The sequence below is a fragment of the Excalfactoria chinensis genome, chromosome 5 (genome assembly GCF_039878825.1).
Source record: "Excalfactoria chinensis isolate bCotChi1 chromosome 5, bCotChi1.hap2, whole genome shotgun sequence".
Lineage (NCBI taxonomy): Eukaryota > Metazoa > Chordata > Aves > Galliformes > Phasianidae > Excalfactoria > Excalfactoria chinensis.
This window is the reverse complement of record NC_092829.1, coordinates 38,023,740-38,040,967: the sequence shown is the minus strand read 5'-3', so window position 1 is coordinate 38,040,967 and position 17,228 is coordinate 38,023,740. Positions and strand designations below refer to the sequence as shown.

The window sequence follows — 17,228 nt, the reverse complement described above, 5'->3', positions numbered from 1 at the left end:
TGAATCTTCACATCCCCACATTCAGGTGGGGCTCTAAAGAAAATACATGTGTGAAGATGGTTTCAAGTTCAAGGGCTTTGTATTTTCTCAAACTGTAGCTTAATTTTATGGCACAGTTTCAAGGCATTATCCAGACATCTGTATTTTCTTAACCATTTGACCAGTCTTCCTATTAAAAAGCCAGTACAGTTGGAGTTGCTCTGAGCGACAAATTCTCCTCCAATTGGAGCTGTATTATGAGAACATCAAGCAGCTCCTCCCTCCAGTTCTTTCAGAAGCAAGCTTTGGCCCTTACAAGACTGTAAGATGAGAAATGTAATGAGAAAACTGAAGCCACAACACAAAAATGAGAACCCTTTGATAACATAACCACACCCCACATTCCACTCTGTGCCCAATATCCGCACCCAGCTACAGATACACAGCAGAAAAATACCATCTGTTGAAGTTTTGCAGATGGCAGCTCCAACATCATGTCATTTTGGACTTTCTTCTCAAAGGATGACTCTATGTGGCTTCTTTTATAGGGTATTTCTTTTCTTTGGGTACGGGTGCATGCGGGAGGGATATTTGGGCATGGAAAATAGCTGTGGGCATGAACAATGGAGAAATACCATCTCTAAACTGAAATGAAATCCTTGAATGTGTGGAAACAGCTGGAAGGAGGGATGAAACATGAATAATGTAGCTGAGAACTTAACAGACCCCATTGACAAAGAGTTCTTTTGGATCCTAACTATGGCTACACTTCTGCATGACAGCACTTCAGCCTATAAGTGAGAAGAATTATGCTCAATAATGTATTCAGTGTTTTCTACTTTAGAATGCTAAAAATAGTCATCTCACCCTTTCTCTACACATAATTTTTAAGGAAGAGAGCTTTTTCTGCATTTGGTGTACTTAAGTACTGCGCAAGTGCTAGAATAAGCACTCATTTTCAATGCTATGTAAGAGGTGTGTACCAATGCAAAGATGCTCCCCAACAGAAAAGAGAGAAAAATGGCCCTTTGAAGACATTGACTTGCTGATATGCACAGTACAGTATCTGTATGGGTACAAAAAAGATTGTTCAAAGTCAGTTTTGCAAAGCACCAAATGGACTTTGTTGTCAAGAACTACACTAAGGGCAGTTGAACATCCCAGAAGTACAGGAGCTCTACATCAAGGGAACGCATTGAGGCACGTAAGTGCCTTTAGGTGAAGCAGAGCCATGCTCCTACTTGTTCAAGCCTTTCACCACTCCTGCTTTGATCTCTTCCCCACTCCTTTGCTTTGGTGCATAGCATCTGTTTTCCTCCTGCCAAAACAAAACTGACTTCCAAACTCGGCTCATCCAGGCTACTCCCAAACACTATCTTCATACCTTTCTCAGAAACACAACAGAATTATTATCCTCTATGCCCTGCAAGAGTCTGTGTACTTCAGAGTTTAAGTATCACTGAAAGGTAATAGTTCACAACCACATGAATCATTTAGGTGCTTTTCAAAAGATGAATCGCGCTCAGTACATTAAGATGGTCAGCCCAGGATGTACATGCATAGGCACCTTTGATGGAGGATCCACTCAGCTTCCCACTTGTCAATAGTTATCTTTCACTCCTGCCTCACAGAAAAGCTTTCAGGCATCAAGAAGGAAACGTACTTCTTACAAGGAACAAGAGGGTTACTTCTAATGTATGTAATTTAAAACAGCATCTTTTCTGAAAAACTACACAACTGAGTGTCCAAAGAAAAAAGATGGAAAACAAGGAGGCAAAATTCCACATGAGGAAACACCCTTGTAACTTCTTCAGATTTAATAGGAAAGACTTCCAAATCACCGTCAACAAGGTACTTTACCAATGCTAAGGACAGCACATTAACTTCAATAAAAACTTTTCTTCTTCTCATGGAAGAAATAAAAACTATTTGCCAGCTAAATATTTTCTTTCAAAGCTACTCTGCTGAAGCCAAGCCCTATTACTCATTCAGCTGTTAGACAAGATCTCTTTGATGTCAATGGGTCAAACAGCAGATTTAACCAGTGGTAAGGTCAATGGTAAGCCAAGGTAAAGAGCTTTATGCAGTTTTAGTTTAGTCAGGAGCTTTACTTCACATAAAACAAAGTCTATCAACCTTTACTCATTTTATCTACTACTGTGCACTGCAAACAAACAACAACAACACAACACCATCAGCAATAACAGAAGACAGGAGCTGAAGAAGAAACTTCAACAGTGAATTAAGGGATCCAAGGTCCTCTTCAGAATGACCAAGCAATTTAAGACCTATAAAATACCTATAAGAGGTATTTTAATGCATGCCCTCATTTAGGGCCACATGGAAATGAATGGTTCCATGCAAAGATAAAGAAAGCAAGGAAGGTGAGCTAGGGTCTAGCTGAGGATACATTGTGAACGAATTAGAGGTGGCTCTAGAAGCATCAGCATGTCTGCCTCATGTAGATGCAAAAGATAAACAGGCACACAGCTCATCAAGTTTACAGCCTGAAGGACATGCAAGAAAATTTTACACTGATAGTCTAAAACAAGCTCCTATTTTCTGTACAGATATCTTTGGAAGTTCATCGTTGCTTTAAGATTCAATTGCTTCACATTTTTCTTCTCATCAAAGAAGAGCACTATATTGGAGCACTATAAACAGCAAAAATAAACAAAAACAAAACAAAAGCCCATGCCATTCATTTCTCAGAAAGCAAACAGACTCTAAGCACAAGCTTTAGAAAATGACAAACATTTTGCTTGGAAAATAGGTGTCCGAGTCAAAAGTTATAGTTTATGAACAGGATAAAATAGAGATATTTACATCAGTACTTTCATTAAGAAACTAAAAAACAAAATGTACAGACAGAAAATTGTTTCAACTAATGCTTTAGAAATAGAAGAATTTTAAAATACCACAACTAATTTATTTGACCAAGATTCCTAACCTCTGTTTTAAAAGAACATTGTTGAGAAGAGTTTCTAATCATGCTGATTTTCATAAGTTATCTAAATTGTGTAGCAATATTCAGAGTGGGAAAAAACAAACAAACATCTTTTCCCTCACTGCTATCTGCATATATCTTTACCAGTAAAGGCTATTAAGAGATCTTGAACTGAAGTTGAAAAAAAAAAACACAAAATTTGTCACAGTCAACAGTTGAAAGGGAAGGGTGTAAGTGATCCTTTCACATAGGAAATACAGGAATCAAAGGATCTGCCAGTGCAGTGAATGTAGCTCCCTTCATCATTTCAGAGAATCCCTAATTCTTGCAACAACATTGTTTTCAGTCTAAATTGCTGTCTGCTTGTCTTCTGATTCTTGTCAGATTTTTGGTTTTTTTTACAGTGAGATATCACTTTGCTTTGGTTGTGAATGAATTCTTTCCCAAGAATAATTAAATATATAATTAAAAATAACTTTCCAGTTAACAGATGTAAAAATCACACCTCAAACTTTTTGTTTAAGCTTTTCATTTCTGTTTGGTGTTTTGCATGTTGTTTTCACCTCTGTCAATATTATAGCACAATCTATCTGAGAATAAACAGTTGTAGGCAGGAGGAGAAACCACAGTATGATAACTGACAGGAGGTTTTGGCTTCTTCCTTCTCTTAAAGCATGTATTCCTCAGCTGCTATTTATCTACTCAGGGCCTAAAAAGTTCAAACATCAGTCCAAGACTCCCAATTTCCTAACACGTGCTGCCTAAGCATATTTTATTTTGTTTGTTTGTTTCTCGAGTAACTAAGACATTACTGTATTCCAGCTTCGCCCTCTGAATATAACCAATACAAACTGAAATTTACTACAGCTTGTGACTTCCATCTAAACTTCTGATGAGATGAAAATAAGCAACATACAGGACTGTGAGGATGCCTAGCAGAGTTCTGCCTGTCTGGCAGGTGAAAGAGCTGAGGCACAGCTGATCACTATAGAACAAGACATGAATGGTGAGAAACAGAGGTGAAGCAGAAACTCTACTGTGACTTCTCTGAGCATATGCCAGTTCTCCTTCAACAGAATATAGAGCCATTTTTAATACATACATTTCAGGAAACTATTATTAACCTGCATCTTTACAAAACTAAAATGCTTTTCCTGTGGAATATATTCTAGTCATCTGCAGCACAGTAGATTTTACATCTGAATAATCTTCAAAGTGGAAGAATGAAAGCTTTTAAAACATGCATCCTTGTCGACGTTGGAAATAGCACAAATCCAAGCTAGAGAGTAATGCTGAAATACAGCCCAGGGGCTGCAGTTTCATTCATAAAATCTTCCACTCAAACACAAGGTCTGGAATGAATTTTATCCTCATGTTCTACCAGAGAAATACAATTTATTATAGTGCCATACTTTTCAGTTTCAAAATTATATCCCTAGTATTTTTCCCTGTCAGGTCCAATGGAGACTGGCAGACTTCTCAGCCATGATCATTCACTGAGAAAATACACAGCAGAATCCAACTGCACACAGACACAAAGAAGCAAGTCCAGTTATGTACCACAGGACTAAAATGAAGGGAAACCTACTGTGCGTACACAGTTCCAACCATTTAAGCTGGAAAGGCATCAGAGAGGTCCTTCTGCTAGCAACAGTGTGAGTGGGCACTGGATCTCAACTGCACTTCAGCTCTGCTTGTAGCTCACCATGACTGTCTATGCAGCACACTAGCTCTATTACTCCTGTGCGGTGTGACAGTAATGCTCCCTGACAACTTCAAAACCCAGAATAAATAGCCAGTGCTCTCTCCCCATCATGTTCTGCAGTTGAGAAGATACCAGAGGATCACTTACAAGAGAAATTTTTAGAGCTGTCATGAGACCCTCTGCAGGGCCCACTCTGATGTCCAGCTTCCAGTCAGCATCCAACTGCATTGGTCAGTATAATAGCTTCAACCTAAAGGTTCACTCCTTTTTGCAGTATTTGTCTCCATTTTTCTACACGGTGACTTCAAATATTTCTCCAGTAAAAAGAAAACACCAAAAATTGCAAGAGATCCGACAATATTTTAATCAATATGTCTCTGCATTCAGTAAGATTGGAAGAAACATATGATGCCAGGATGGGTGGAGGGGGAAGGAAGCACAAAACCTCTAAAATCAACCAGCTTGGTAACAGCTTTAACACATGAAGTTCAGTCTGTTCCATTAAAGACTTAAAAGTATGTGTTTTGTTAAGAGTAAAACCACCACTGCCATATCTCCTTCATGTAGCATTTTTATGTTTTACTGACTTGGTCATCCAATGACATGTACCGTAAATCAGTCCAGATCCCTTCAAGTTGTGCAACACTACCTGGTTGATATAAGACAGCCGTTTTACAGGATGGATTGCAATTTAAAATGAACTCTGTTGTGACAACAACTGCTGCAAAGTATCTTCCTTTTAAATTCTGCCCTGCTTTATTTGTGGCTAAGGTTTAAAAATAAATAAATCCCACATTTTTAATGCTTTCATGTTAACTAAAGAGCGCATCAACTATAATGCCACCAGAAAGAGCTTCACATTCTATTTCAGAAGGCAGTGTGCCAAAAAGAACTTCAGTGCGTTTTCATCCACCTATGTCCTATTGCTTCTTCAAAAGCTTCTATAAAAAGACAGCCAAAATTCATTTCTATGAATCATCAGTTGAGTGTGATATAACTATTCAATTATTTTTAAAGGCAAGCCATTTCTTTCCTTATCAGAGCCACTCACGCCAGTCATCATTTTGATCAGCTGTCTACATGTATTTCCCACAGCTGGAAATAGGGGCAATTTCTTTCCCATCTACTATCAACTTTCCTATACAGAACGTAACTGAATGCACTATACTGCACAGCTCCACCTTCCTTTCTATTGAGAGAGGAAGAAAAAATCTGTACAGCCACCTAAATCAGTTTTCTGACACCTGGACTGCTGCTTTGCATACATCACAGATCTATTGTATGGAGAACCTCCTCTATAAAGAAAAGCTGAGAAGGTTGGGGCTGTTCAGCCTAGAAAAGAGCAGGCTCCACAGAGACCTCATCGCAGCCTTACAGTAACTACAGAAGTCCTACAGGTAAGGGACTCTTTATTGGGGAGTGTAGTGTTAGGATAAGGGGGAACAGTCAGGTTATCTAATTTATTCAAGTAATATCTTCCTTTTAGCTTAATTGCCGAAGGATGCCCAACGTTTATATTGGAAATCATTCTAGATTTCAAGATTGGTGATAAAAAGATTTTTGAATGTCTACCATTTTGTTCTTTTTATATTTTATGTGATTTGTCATATCACATATTAATAAATGATCTACAGATAACAAACAGTCGCATACTGCATCATCTCATAGCATTCAGAGAGGAATTTGGAAGGGGGGAAAAAGATTATATGATAAATACAAATAAAAGGCTCCTACACTCACCCTTAGAAAACAAACAAAAACCAACCAGCAACAGAACAAGTCTCAACCCTGGCCAATATACCTATGCAAATCTCCACACGTCCTCTGCAAAAAGTCAGTTCAATCCCAAGGTGTCCCCTGCTGTCATCAGAAACCAAGGCTTCCACTCATTTTCCCCAAGGGTTCAGTCTGGCCTTTGGCACTTCCTTGGCTGCTAAAGCAATGAATAAAACTCCTTAACAAATGATGAAAGGTATTTGTTCATCACTGACTCAGTCACACACAGCATGTACTGCAAATTAAAGAGGAATACAGCTAGTCCCAACCGGCTGGTTCAAACACAAAGAACAGAACCAGTCAATAACAAAGATCAGGAACAATAATTTTCTCTTTTTACCCATATGCTTTCCTGACTAGGGCCAGTAAGGGAATTGCTAGGGGACATGTTGATAAAAGACAGCTCTATATTTGTCAGACCTGAGGCTGCCACAGAAACATAACTAATGTGGAAGACATTAATGAGCCAATGTCATTAGGGCAATCTGTCCAAGCTGATGGATTTGCCACTCATGTTCTCTGGTAGGCAGCCGATCAACAGTCAAGCAGGCTCATAGTTTCATGTAGCCACTGCAACAGTCCTGAACCACTTCATACATCATATGTCTGTGTTTCCAAATATATATATTTTACAAAATTCCCTGTCCACAATGATGTGTTTCTTGCTTTTAAATCAGATTGTAAGCAAACATGGAAATCATAGAATTATCAAGGCCAAAGAAGACCTCCTAGATCATCTAGTACTATCACCAATATTTCCCACTAAACCACATCCCTCAGTACAACATCTAAATGTTTCTTGAACACCTCCAAGGACAGTGACTCCACCACCACCCTGGGCACCCCATTCCAGTGCCTGACCACTCTTCTAGAAGTATTTCCCAATCTAAATCTCCCCAGGCACGACTTGAGGCCACACCATCTCATCCTACTGCTAGTTACACAGGAGAAGAGGCTGACCACCACTTCACCACAACCTCCTTTCAGGCAGCTGTAGAGAAAGATAAGGTCTCCCTTGAGCATCCTCTTTTCCAGACTAAACAATTCCAGTTCCCTCAACTGCTCCTCATGAGAATCATGCTCCAGACTCCTCACAGCTTCATTGCCCCTCTCTGAGCACACTCCAGGGCCTTGATGTCTTTCTTGCAGTGCAGGACCATAAAAATTTTCATCAGATGAAGAAAAAGGAATTTGTCCTTTTGTTCTGGATTTCAGGACATCACACAGCCTGGTCAGAACAACAATACCTGAATTCTCCAAATAAATGGCCACTCTGCAATCCATCTGCCATGTCCAGTACACAGGCTGCATGAATTTACCAGAAAAATTATGGAAACCTTCAGCGTAACTCTACTGGCTTCATCTTCCTCTACCTGGAGATCTGGCCTTACTTGTAGAATAGATACACACACACACACACAAAGAGAGCTATCAGCTGCACATGACCTGCACTAGGCTCTGCCAACAAGGTACTGCAGATGGCAATCTCAGGCTGCCCCCAGGCCCTCCATTCTTCCCAGATGCTCATAAATCCCCAGAAAAATGTGCTGTGCTTTTGTACCACACAGCACTGATTTGTGTTTACATTTGTTTTCTACTGTCCATGCATGTCAGCCAATACTAAATAAAACACAGCAGGGACCCTGGCTCTTGATGCATCTGAGCAGAAAACTGGATAACGTCTCCACAGCAGAGGAAAGCAGATCTTAATACAAATGCCAAATTTGACAGTGTATTACACTATTCGCTGCATCTGGCACAGAAGAGATTATAACTTGCTGATGGGGTCCTATGCACATCCAGCTGGTAGAGCAACACCCTCACAACACACAGCTCCGAGCGTGTAGCCTTAGAGAGAGCAACTCTAATCACATTAAGTTTCAGCATCTGCTTCCAAACAGTCTTTGCATGCAAGAAATCCCTTTTACAGGGGGAGTTCAGTTGTAAGAGGAACCTGGACTCAACTGCTGGCTAGAAAGAGAAAAGGACCCACTGTCAATGTTACCCTTTCAAACATCTCCACGACCCCAAGGAACAAAGTGATCAGGAGAAGGGCAGAGTCAGTACACAGTGAAAGAGTCTGTAAGTTCATCAACTGCACAGCCATTTCAGGAGCACTGCCATGCCATGACAGCTCAAGGGAGAAGCATTTCTGCCCAGGGCATCACCTAATTACCCCCTCAGACACAAGCTCTCTGCCCTGGAAAAACACCCAGCCCACAGCAACTTGGGGGACAGTTCAACCTTCTTACCTTTTGCAACTCCTTTCTCACAGAGTGTCAAGAGCAGGAGCAGACAGAACAGTCCCAGAACAGAATCATATCAGAGGCACATTGCTGTTGGAGAGGGAAGATCTGTGCAGATCACCTCCAGCAGATCCAGGGACAAGAGTGACTCTACTTCCCTGCCCAAGCCTCAGGTCAGGGAAAGAGCCTCTAGCAGGAGCTGTGCTTCCCATGCTGGGGAGCAGTGTCTTGCTTACAGGCAGCATTACAAGGACATTGCTTTGCACAGGAAATTAAAGGGTTGGCCAGACAGCTGCTTGTGCATGTCCAGGGGGTGATACTGCTCCTCTTGCAACCTACTGTAATGCACTGTTACTAATAAAAGAGCTGCACTGCAAAAACAGCGTTTGCCCTTTGTACTTCATATGTTCCCAAAAGCTAATCTGCTGTTCCAAGCAAGAGCATAGGAGGGTCAATGCAATGGTGAAATCCAACCTGATGCACAACAGAGTATTTCTAATCCAGATAATCAGCTGATTAAACAAAGCATATTCAGCATCCAAAAATGCTTTTTCGCTCTTCCCTCTGAAGCCAATGAGAGTTTTTTCCAAACGCAAGCACTAGAACAAGTCACCTGGAAATACTTTGAGGCAAGCTTCTGAAGGCCAAATTGCGATGACACATCCCCTTTGCAATGACAACATCACAGGACACTCTAGGGAGCTCCTCAGGAAATGCTAGGCAAAGGGTGCAGGAGACTGAGCTATGCAGCTTTTCACCTAACCCAGCACAGGTTTGGACATGTTGAAAGCAGGGCCATATGAAGATGTTTTTGTGCCTACAAATCTTTTGGATAAACACGATTGTGTTCTACATCAGAGATTTTGTGTAACTTTTGTCAATTTTCTTGGCTTGCCACTCCTGACAACTCATCCATCAAACAGCTCTCTCTGGAATACCCTATTCAAATTAATCAGCAGTCAGCTATTCTCCTTCTAAAACTAATAATAGATGGTCTGCTTGGGCCTATGTGAGACTGAAGCATGCGAACATGAATTGTGCAACTGCAAATGTTTCCATACTGCTGCAGCTTTCAAAGTGCTTTGTGCTTTCTACTAAGGAGGCATGAAAGCACATTGTAGGGAGCACATTTTTAACTGTCAGAATTGTCCAACTGTCCCCAGCATGTCCATACTGTGGTAAATGTTTAGTGATGGCTTTCAGCTTTCAAGCACGTTTCAAGGCAGGGAGGGATGTTCTGGCCATATGCTAACAGGCTCAGCTGGACCAGGAGCACAGGATAATTTGATGGCTTGTATCCTTTGGATGCCAGCTGAACGAGGGATGCCAAATTGTGCTCTTGCCATTGGCAGAAATTTTTGCCTCTGATTCATCTTCTTGTCAAGCTACAACAGGATGGGGGGGAAGACAAAAACAAAATGAAAAAACTCTTTTGGAGGGGAACTCTATCTCTGACTGAATGGAGAAATGGGACTCTTTTGAACAGCCCTTTTGTATGGCAGTTCATCTCCCAGCAGGCAGAGAGGATTAATGCTATGAACACTGAACTCAGAATGAGAGCTGCCACTGGAGGACAGCCATCTGTGCAGCACTCCACTAGCTGCTTAGTAGATTCTGTTGTTGTCACATGAACCCGAGGAAAAACTGGGAAGCGTATTTGCAAATCCTGCTGCAGGAACAAAAAGAGCACCTGCCTCTCCCAAGGTCTGCTGGCAGCTAGTTACCATCAGGGGACTTTGCCTCCACCAGCAGAAGGTTAACTTTCAGCCTGAAAAACAATAATAATAATAAAAAAAAAGCACCTCTCAGGCTTTTAAGAGAAAGAAGTTTAAATCCCAGACCGGAAGCCTTAATTATAAAGGATTTGTGTGAAAGTTGCCAGATCTCTCCCTGCTCTGTGAACAGGGCTGTGCCAAGGGTCTGTTTTGTGTCATATTAGCAACTGTGTTAAGTTCAGCAAAGCAACTAGGTCAAAAATGCAAAGGCAGAACAGAGATCAGTGATTAGCCCTAATGAGCCCCTGGACCGCAGAATGACAGTGCATTCATTTCAAGGTTCTTTCAGCAACTAAAGGTATCACAGTTACGTCCAGTGTGTGCTACTCTGAACAAATCATTTTGCATTTCACATTTTATGCCTTAGAAAATCTCTTTATGTCACCATGACCTGAAGATAGCAGATGAGAGGAAACAACAGTGAGAACTGTTGTTCTTCTCACTGGGGGAGCTGAAAGTAGCTTACAGAAAATGAAGGAAAGATTTGAACATCCCCATGAGAAGCTCTTCTAAATATGTGGCCCTGTTGCTCTCAATCAGTGAATTCCATCAACTGTATGCATGAGGTTGTAGAGAATACTGATCTTGCTTTCAAGAACATACTGGTACATTTGTCCACAAATGTAACACCAGACTTTCTGAAATTCACCCAGCCTTCAAAGAAAACAGCAGAAACAGAGACAATCACCTTGTTTTTCTTAGTGACTTAGACTTTCTCTAAGATGCAAAAGTGAAAAGAGTTGAGTTACTTAGAAAAGGTAGTTAGAGCATAAGCAGGCATTGAATGAGATAGACAAAGTCAGTCCTAGTCCCCTAGATCGCTTTACCTCATTCAGGAATCAGTGTTTCCAGCTGATAAAGACAAACGTCAAGACAGCACTTCACCCGGAACCCACTGTGACTGATAACAGGCAAATGTCTGCCGTCAGCCTATGGGAAGAGGGAGCACGAGCAGTAACACAAAGAATGATCTTATGCAAGATAAGAACATTCAGTTAAAGCATTACAACACAATATAAAAATTACTTGATTGATAATCAAGGAGATTATCGCCACACCCTCCTACTGTCCAACTAAGTGCAAAAGTGACAAGACACAGCTGATCTTATCAAAAATTACACACCAACCCTGGGCCACTGACTATCCAGAGAGGGCATGGAGCCACTGACAGCAAAGCAATGGATGCTTGGGACCAGCAAGGAGTTCTACATCAAGACAACAGGGTAAAACATCTCTCTTCAGAATACAACTCTAATGTATGCAAATTTCACTCAGAACAATTCAGAATGTTAAGACGTATAAAAATTGTATTAAAGTACCATGAAAATGATGCCTGGTAAAAAAAAAAAAAAAGCCAAGTAATAGGTAAATACTGAAACACAGGCCATTATGGGAAATGCCACTGTGCCAGAAACACTGGGGCAAAATTCACTTCCCACTGCATCACACAACAGAAAAGGGAGACTCCAAAAAAGCATCTGTTGCCTTTGGGATGCTCAGTGTGCAACACCAGGCAGAGATCTCTCAGGTCTTTCAAACTGTTCATTTAAATTTTGAGCCTCTGAAATCTCAGGTACTAACAGCATTTTTTTCCACAAGTAAGCCTTAAATTTAGGTAATTCTCATGCATCAGCTATTACATTTATATTCAAGAATGGCAGAAGAATGTCTTGTTAACACGCTCTCAACATTCAAACAGATGGAAAAAAAAAAAAAAAAAAAATCAGTAATTTTCCAATAGTTTAAGCAGGTTATTAATTGATATTTACTAAGTGCAGTATTTATTTACAGCATCATGATATATCAAGTCCGGTGGGAAAAGAGGACATAAAATGCTACGCTATACCAAGCAGCTGTGATTTCACAGAAGACAGCTGCTGGTTCTATATGTGCACTGCAGAAAGATTGCTGCCTTCTCCCTCACGTGTGCTCTACTGCGAGATCACAGTAATAGCAGCGTTTTCCCATGAATGTCTTCCCAGGAATCCTTCTTAAAGCACAGCTGATACTTAATAAAGGATCGCTCCTTAATAAAGGAGCACTTTGCACTCGCAGAAATAATGGCTTTGTGCGAAGGGGAGAGGAGAGGTGGAATAGGTGTCCATTCATTGCACTTCCCCCCTATAGAAGGATGGCAGCAGAAAGCAGAAATAAGCATCATCGTTATCTCCAATGTGCTTTAGCAGCCACACGAAGCCAGTCAGCAGTGTCTGTCATTGTTTGGTGGAATACAAAAGACTCTCTGTTTGGAAAGTTCAGGAAAGAAAACGGAGAGTCTGTGGCTTGGTCCTACAGTCAAAAGGCTGAAACAGAGGCAGAGAAGTTCTCAAGCAGAGGCTTGATCTGAAGCCCTTTGAAGTTGATGGGAAAATTCCCATGGACTCCAACACACTTTGGATCACATCTGAAGTGCACAGAAAGCAGCAAAGCCACAGAAAAGTAGAACCAAACATCTGCTAGAGGAGAGTTTTACAGAACACAGGACTGACCTAATCTCTTCACTGTCATTGGTACAGTGTGATTCTTGTGATGCTCAAGAAAGTAGAACTTTATTGATTTCCTAAGTCTTTTCATTAGCACACAGCAATGGCACGTATTTTAATCATTATTTTTCCACTTACAACACTATGCATGCCACTCTAATATTTACCATGGACTACAGCACTTAACAGACATCTCTGAGGAGAGTGGGCAAAAAGCTTCTTTCAAGTGTTGTATTTTAATTAACGTTTTCTACTTTATTTCCCTCCCAGCCACTCCCAAAAGAACTAGTTGAAAACCATGAAAAACACAATCCAGAACTAAAAACCTTATTAAGAACAATGCTGCCAGCGTCATCTATTCAGAAGCAGCAGATTGAGACAGAGCCCAAACCAGAAGCAGCACATTCTCCAAACAATTGCTAAGGGATCCCAAGAGCACAGAGATCCTAAATCCTCTTCTCAATTAAGATACAATTAATTTTCCCATTAAAGAAGAATAAAGCGTCGCCAAAGACAAAAAAAAAAAAAAAAAAAAAGTATGTTGAATTCTGTAACACCTCTATAATTACTTTCTTGCATATAGCTGTAATTTGTTGCAATGGTTTTTACTTTTGGTGTTTTCTAGGTCCTGATAGTGTTTTCTGGGAATTAATTTCTTAGAAACTTTTTCTTGAACACTTCTTGCAGCCTTTGCATAAAATTCAACAAAGAGCCAAAGCTGCTTTTTTTTTTTTTTTCCCTCCCAAAAAATGCAGGATGTTTCCTCTTTTCCTGGCTAATAGAATCCAACTGTTGCTGCATGACATCATTCCCCAGAGTTAGGGAATCCAAGCTAGCACAGACACTCGGCTGGGAGTAAACACTGCAGAGAGGGGGGGGGGGGGAGGAAAGCACTTTGAAATTGAAGGAAGTAACATTAAAAAAGCAGATTTTGTTACCTGAAATTTGGAGCATTTCCCTTTCCACTCCATTCTCAGATTTGTATTTCCCAGACACAACTCTGCCTTATTCTGTGAAGCAATCAGCAAAACCGGTCGCTTAACGCCTAATACCTGCTGTGCTTCCCAGAACTCCTTCATATGACCTTTCGCAGCACTGATTCCAGCTAAAATGATTGCAAAGAACACAGACTGGCCAGGCCAGTTGTCATGGAGATCTCTCTCTCTCCTTTTTCATACACACGCGTGCGCACACAGATTCAAACAATTCTGGGAGGCATCCACAAAACAGCATGCCTTTTCATCAGCTAAGTTTGTGAAGCATTCCACCCCTCCTCCAAGCCCTCCCTTGAGTCAGCCCAGGAAGCTGAGATTTGGTCATGAATCGATTGCTGAAATCAGAGATGTCGCCTTTAAGAAGAAAAATAATAATTTAGGGGGAAGGAAAAGAAAGAAAGAAAGAAATCACAACACAGAACTTGTTTTTGTCCTGGGAAGGAAAAAGAGAGATTTTCTGCTTTTCAAAGCTTTGAACTAAAAGCAAATCTTGCATTCAAACCTGCAGGCTATTTGCCTTTACCCAACTTGCTATGAATTTGATATCTGAAAGCACTAAGGCTTGGTTGAAACACAATCATGCAGATTACATGAAATGCTGCTGGCATTGCCTGACTGCTTACCTTGCTCTCTCCCAGTACCCAGCCAGTGACTTAATTATCACAGGTATTCATTGCAGTCATTCAGGACTTCCTGCATCCTTTCATGTTTCTGTAATTAAGAACAAAATTCTGCTGGTCAGGAACACGCAACTGTTTTATACCATAGCAAACAAAAAACAATCCCTCATCCAAACAAGATAAAACAGACACACTGGAATTTTTCTCATGGTGACTGTAAGTTCACATGCCTCTTAACTAAAACTCACTAGCTTCAAGTTAAAGGAGAAACCCACTTCAATGACATTTGAGAATTGATTAATTTACCAAATTCATTGCCACCATGGTTGCAAAAACAAAGCTAATTCCACACATAAACAAAGAGAGACAATGTTTTTACTTTGACAAAAGAATTCTAAATTAATCCCCAGCAATGTCATATAGGAAAGCCTGGCCTGATTAGTTGAACAAGAAAAGAAAATGCTTTAGGAAGAAATGAAAGAACATGAAGAAAATTCAATAGAGCTATTTGGGCTCAGAAGAACAGCTCTGTGCCCAAAGTTTTTCCGCTCTGACAAACAGCAGGGAGACTTGCTCTTTAGAGGATTTAACTGGAATCAGCCATTCAAAGCTTTAAAGTTGCTTAAAAGAATACTCAAGGGACTGCATGACTCTGCTTTCTGCAACAAGTAGTATAACCAACAGTCCCTCTAGTGGGCATAAAAATGTAAAGCTGACTGCAGCACAAAGCGGGAATTCAATATATTTATTCTCTCTCAGCTACTTCTCTATGCTGCTTTGACACTTCTCATCTAAATTACGTATTTAGAATAAAGCTAGCATTTGCAGCCATTTAAATGTTATTGATGGGGCTCAACAAAAGGAAACATACATACATTACATACCAACACACCTAGATTTATGCACAAAGACTAAAAAGTTCCAATGTATTTCTGTTCTGCATGTGCTTTTATCCCAAGATGAGATAAAAAAAAACACCTCCATATAGCCTGAGATAGTCAAGATGTCTTACAGGATCACCTGTCTCTACATATCTGCTATAAAATATAGACTGGAACATACCATTAATTACACTTCTTAAAACCCAAATTGTATGAATGAACAGCTTGCACGCTTAATCTCCCTCTCTTTCTACCAGAAATGCTACAGAAAAGCTACATGAGGCATATTTTACACTAAGAACTGCATGCACACATATTCACACATAGATGAATATTAAAAGTTGCTTAAACTGTCAAGAATCTGGAAGACACTGAAATGACATCACATTAAATAGTTTTTCTAGTCATGAAAGCAGCATAGGCTAAACTCACGAGTTCATGCTAAGTTCCATCAAGAATACACCAGAGAAGCCCAGCAGAACCATAGGATTCAAATATTTTTGTATTTGACATATTTTCATAAATATGACATACTTTTGGCTTAGAATGCAAAGACATTGCTCAAAGACATGAAAGCAGTTTCAAAAACAAAAATGACCTATCCATTGACCAATGAGCAAGTGAAATGATTGAGTCTTGTCCATCAATCTCAGATTTTTCTATAAATGATGGTAATCCACGAGTGTCTACCAACAATCTAAGTCACATCCCATTCCAGAATTTATCACACAGCTCTGTAGCACTTCATTATGAGACCACCTCTCCACATATGGCAAGTATCTAAGGGAAGTATGTGCAATAGTATTTATAAACAATTGAAAATGCTTGTTGCACTACACATCCACTCAGTTACAGTCAACAGTTTCATACAAAATAAATGAATATATTTAATATTTCAACTACTTATGTACATACAACTATGCAATTACAAAGCACAGCAGTAAAACTATGACCCAGGTTTTGGTCTTAGGAAGATAACAACCACCAAAGACCCCAGATGAGCCACTTCCTGTTCTACATCACATTAATACACTTGCCAAGAAGAGGTTTTTGTTCAGGTTGGCTGAGGTGAAACAAGAACCATTTTTAACCTTCCACTTTTTTGTTGGCTGGGCTTCCCACAAACACATCAATACCCCCCAAAAAATTTGGGGTCATGGAGGATATAATGAACAGCTTATACTAGTGTTAGTTACAAAATAAAGAAATCAATGGCATGGCTACACCGTAATTGGAAAGTATTAGAATACGCATCCCCCTCCCTTGCAGCAGATGAGCAATCCATTACTCACATATGGCTGATGTTTAGTTTCTCATTTCCAATACACTTCCCATTTCTCACTGTTTGAACATAATCTTTGTATGCTTCGTGGTCACAAGCACAAGATGCAGGAGCCACATGACATCAGCAGGAGCAGACATGCACTGCAAAGGATGAGTGTGCAGCCAGAGTCCTCAGTGGGGCACAACTGCAGTCTGTGCCCTTAGGACTGGGAATGGAAATATGAGCAGCTCACTACAAGCTGCATGGTCCAAGTTTCCTTATCAAATGCTTTTCAAACCAAGCCATCATCATTAGCAACAGGAGAGGAAACAAACATCAGATTTGTTCCTAAATGACCTGTGAAGCTTTATTGCTGTCAGTAGGTAGAGTCACAAATTCAAGATTTAAAAAGGCAAAAACAAATTAAGCTGCCTACAACAACAGCTCAGATCTCTGACAAGTGTCAACAGAGATCAATCTCTGAACCAATTTCACTGATATTTTCCTTTTCTTTTTTAATAGAACTAAGCTCCATATAAAATTACTTGTGTACAATG

General features: G+C 40.2%; 1 protein-coding gene across 7 annotated transcripts in view; it reads right to left on the bottom strand.

Annotated features, from left to right (window-relative positions):
• DENND2B (DENN domain containing 2B) overlaps positions 1 to 17,228 on the bottom strand; it is a 143,470-nt gene that overhangs the window by 95,144 nt on the left and 31,098 nt on the right. For 4 of the 7 annotated variants that reach the window (XM_072337415.1, XM_072337413.1, XM_072337419.1 and 1 more), the window contains exon 2: positions 14,530 to 14,617. The gene's annotated coding sequence lies outside the window, so the exon portion shown is untranslated. Of the gene's footprint in view, positions 1 to 8,659; positions 8,768 to 13,849; positions 14,166 to 14,529; positions 14,618 to 17,228 lie in introns of those variants that run through there. The other 3 variants (XM_072337417.1, XM_072337420.1, XM_072337416.1) reach the window with 3 other exon arrangements.